The sequence below is a fragment of the Panthera pardus genome, unplaced genomic scaffold (assembly GCF_024362965.1).
Source record: "Panthera pardus isolate Hobbes unplaced genomic scaffold, ASM2436296v1 HiC_scaffold_27, whole genome shotgun sequence".
NCBI lineage: Eukaryota > Metazoa > Chordata > Mammalia > Carnivora > Felidae > Panthera > Panthera pardus.
The window spans coordinates 32257314-32262326 of NW_026526843.1; positions in this window are offsets into that span (position 1 = coordinate 32257314).

Below are 5013 nucleotides of genomic sequence, written 5' to 3' on the forward strand. Positions count from 1 at the left end.
GCTAAATTTCGAAAAACACACACGTAAAAAGCTCATTTCTTCCCCCAGGTTCCTCACGGTCTAGGAAGAGAAGCAGGCAAAACAAAACTAAACTAAACTAAAAGCACCTCGCCCCAATCCTGTGCGATACGGTACCTGCCGTGGTACACAGAAACGCAGAGTGCTGTGATGAAACACGGGAGGGGCATCTAAGCAAGACTGCAAAGAAGGAGGTTCAGTGATGGCTTTCCGAAGCAGACGATATGAAGAACAACCAGTAATTTTCTACAAAATATGGAGATTCATGAAGCCAGAGGTCGTCTCGTCATAAGCCAATGGCTGACCATTTCACGTCTGGGACAGCACCCCAACGTTCTTTTATAACCATTCCATTTGGTAGCAACCCCTCCAGCATACTTAATCAAGAAAAGGTCTTCTTAGATTCATTCAAGAGAATAGGCATTTCCATTGTAGCCTCAAAGTCAGGGATTTACGTTTATACTTTTCGAGAGGCACCATCATCTATTTCGGTGGTTCTCATTCTTGGCTGCACACAATTGCCTATGTGAGGGGCTTAAAAATACAAATTCCTTGCTCTCACCCCAGACAGATGAAATCAGATTCTTAGGGGATGAGGCCCAGACATCCGTATTTTGAAGAGCTCCCCAAGCAATCCCAATGCACAATGAGTGTTAAAAATAAATGCCATAGTAGGATAAACAGCTTTCACAGGACATGTGTTCTCTTCTCATGGTTCAGTCCTGAACTTGCCCTGGGACTTGAGTGAATCATTGCATTTTCCTTGTCCTTAATTTCCTTGCCTGCAAGATGAGACGATCTCCAAGGTCTAACATCCTCATACCATGGCTCTCTTACTTTATTTCTGGACAGTGTTTCTTCTGCTCGTTTACCAGAGTACAAACTTTGGTATTTTGATTGTTGTTCTATTTACTTTATACAAACACATGGAGATTCTCAAATTGATTTATGCTGTGGATGAAAATTAACATTCTCAAGGAAAGGATTGGGCCAAAGAAAATTTTTCAAAGGCTTATGTAATGAAATCAAATATAATAACACTTGAGACAACGGTTTTTCATGTAATGAGAGAATCCAGATTGTGATATATTGGAAGGGGTTAGTCTCTAAGGGGCAGCACAGTGATAGATGGGGGAGCATTAGAACAGCCAGACTCACTACCTATTTCGAACTTAGGCTAAAGGAAAACTGAACTTCTCGGGGGCTACGTATGCTTTGTGCTTATATCTCTGGAAAGGTCAACTGATAGACCCTGAGAGGACTTGTTGGTGAGGACCAATTTCAGTTTTACTTCTCATAAAAAGACACCTGAAATAGATGCAGTGTATCACAGACAGGTCATTGTGGCTATAATTCTGTAGAAGAAATTAGAATTATCTCAAAACCGGAACCTCTGTGGCCTATAAAGTGCCGTCAGTGTTACGAACATCATCATCTGTACTAAAACTTTTCACAAGAAAATCGAATGCCCTGAAATGGCCAGATCGTCGTTAATATGATCCCGAGGAAAGTATGGTTGATGAGTCAGAATGCCTGTCAGTCATTCTAGTCTTTGAGGTCAATAGTCAGTGAGGTTCATACACTGATCGCAGGGGAAATCATGGATGGGACCTGCAGCATGACTGGAAAGAAAGAAGAAATGTCCAGTCCCTTAATTTGCCTTGGTCCCCTCATTCAACGTTATCCAAACCAGAAAAAGTACAGGAAACAATGGAAGTGAAATCCAGGATAATTGAGGGGATAGGAAGTACCTGGCTTCTTGAAGGGAACTCAAGTTTCCAGGCCCAGATAAATTGGTCCCCAGCTTGAGAGAACAGCTTATGGACTACGCAAGACAGGTTTAGATGCCGAAGGTCATGGAGAAGTTTAGAGGGTTGAAAAAAGAGAGAATACATGTTCTCATTCTCTTCTGCCACAGGGGAAAGAAAACATCCAAAGCTATATACACTTAGGAAAAAGTTGCCCAGTAGAATAAGAATGGGCTTTGGAATGGCTTCAAATCTCCGCCACATCACGGTGGCCTGGAGGAGATCTTTGCTCTGGGAGCCACAGTTTTCTCGATTGTAAAATAAAGATAAAACATCAATCTTACAGTTTTGTGGTGAAGTTGGAGGGTATTGTATGAATGGCTCAGCAGAAAGCTGGGTGCCTCATAGGTGTTCAATAAATAACAGCCCCTCTATTACTAAAACAGATTGTGCCTGAGGCTTGATTATTTTGACACTCATTCTTGGGTTTCTGGGAGCCTTGAAGAATAGCTTTATTGTGAAGATACGTTGTATCATCACCAATGCTGATACCGTCCCGGGATAGGTAGATTTTCACCCTCTGGGGACAGACATTTTGAGAGAGGTAATTTTTTTTTTTTTATTAATAATGCTAAGCGATGTAATGTTTTGGATTCTGTCTGTACTGAAAAAAACAAAACAAAAAACCAAACCCCTCCCAAGCTGCCTGTTTAAAAGAAAACAAGAGTTAGTGTTTGTTTCATCTTGTTTTGTTCAACTTCTTTTGCCGTCCTTTTGGCTGGTTTTTTTGGACACCTGTGCGTCCTCTATCCCGTGAGGATGGCACTCAACGGTGGTGATAAATGCGTGTATTTTGGAAACTGAGCTGGGAGGAAATGGAAAATAAAGATGCAAAATATTGCTCACAGTAATCTCATTCTGAAGCTGTAAGGCACACAGGTCTTAATGACACACTACAAGAAGAGGGTTCACAGCACAAAAATAGAGGTGATGGGAAACATACTGTGTTTTCTGTTCTCTAAAGTTTAGCTCTGTAACTTGGGCCGAGGGCTAGAAAACTCCTTCCTTCTGAAGTGTAGGTAACTTGTTATTGAACAAAACAGGCAGGCACCCCAAATAAATATGCATTTAATATATACATGAATGAATGAAAAATATATTTCATAATCTGGTGCAAACATACACAGTGTGTACAACAGGGTAGGAGATCATCGTTGACTTAATTTAAAGGCACTATTTAGTGCCCAAACCTAGTAAATGCTCAACATACTTTGACGTAAGGATATTGATAATCTAGATAAGTTGCCCCCGAATTAAGGTACGCAAAACAAATTATTCGAAACATTTCTTGGGATACATCTGAATTCAAGACATGAGCACCTGGCATTCGTATCTCGAAAAAGACAAACTACCAATAGTCCTAGCCTTTGCCAACAACTGGCTTTGTAGCGATTCACTCAATATCTGAGCCTCAGAGTTCCTATCTATAAAATTAGGGACTCTCTCTAAATCATCCTTAAATTCCTTTCTGGCATTCTTTGCAAGTCTATAATTCTATGTAAATAACACATAGGCTTAAATTTTCTATAATTTATATATGCAACCCCCTCAAAGCAATACAATGTCAGCCAACTTTTCTCAAAGATAAATTTTACGTGTATATGTGTGTGTGCGTGTATCTATATGTGTAGATATAGATATAGATATAGATGTAGTTATATCTACACTATACAGATATAGGTCTATATCTACACATACAGATATAGGTATGTTATAATTCTGTAATACCACGAGGTAAGTGTTGTGTACTTGTTTGCATGTCATCAAAAATGAAAGCGAGGGGTGTCTGGGTGGCTCAATCGGTTAAGTATCTGACTTCGGCTCAGGTCATGGTCTCACGGTTCGTGAGTTCGAGCCCCACGTCGGGCTCTGTGCTGACAACTCAGAGCCTGGAGCCTGCTTCGGATTCTGTGTCTCCTTCTCTCTCTGCCCCTCCCCAACTTGCGCACGCTCGCATGCTCTCTCTTTCTCTCTCTCTCGCTCTCTCACAAAAATAAATATTTAATTATTTTTAATTAAGAATTAAAAAAAAATGAGAGTTAAAGTTTCTGGTGATTCAGCCTGTCTGCTGCCTTCCTGTGAGTACGGTGTGCCCACGTTTATGGTGATGGGACTACACTGGCCTCGGGAGTCTAAAACTGAATAAAGTCCAGAAGCCTGCTTTTTTGGCTCCTTCCAAACAAGGCTAAATTAGATGTTTCATCTTATAACTCTAATGTGAGGAAGTGAGAAGCAGAAGTACCACCTGCTGTCTGCCCACGCCTTCTTAAACCAAGGTAACAGACCAGAATTAGGGGTTCTGATGGCTCTGAACCGTCTACCCTTTGTAAATGTGGACAGGACACGAGTGGGCACTATGCTGATAGATGAGTCCACCGACGGATATGGAATTTTCCTGGTACATAAAGTACAACAGAGAGGACACCTTTTGGTAGAGTCCCGTGACAGTTCATACAAGTCTGATGAAAGCAGTTACAAACAACGCTGCTTTTGCAAAACTATTCTCTTTGCTGAATCAGTATAGAAGTTGGAAAATGGTTTTGGGTCCATTTCGATGAGTGTTGGCTCTTAACAACAGTCCTGGGATCATAATAACAATGGTATTCTGGGGTGCTTGGGTGGCTTAATCTGTTGAGCTTCTGGCTCTTGGTTTGGCTCAGTTCACGATCTCAAGGTTCGGTTCGTGAGTTCGAGCCTCGCATCTGGTTCCGCGGGAGCCTACTTAGGATTCTCTCTCTCTCTCTCTCTCTCTCTCTCTCTCTGCTCCTCCCCCGCTTATTCTCTCTGTCTCTCTCAAAATAAATAAATAAACTTAAAAAATAAAGAAACCGCAACGGTATCCTAATAGAACATTGGACATATCCATTAGTTATAGAACGTTTGTCGTTTTTAAAGAAAAAAATATCCAGCTTAAAGAATCATATGCTTTGAAAATACAAAAGCAGAGTAACAAAATATTGTTTAAATCTTCCATTTTACCAAGGAAGAGACTGAGGTCTAGAACCCTTTACTGATACATGTGAGACCATATGGGAAAATACTTTATGGGGATTTTTTTTTTCATTACGCGTATAATGGACATAGCTCTCATTCAAGGAAACAATACGTCTCAAGTCATCCCTTGGGGAACACAAACATCTTAGACGTCCGAACCTTTTAATTTAACATGCAAAGGCATTAACTATAC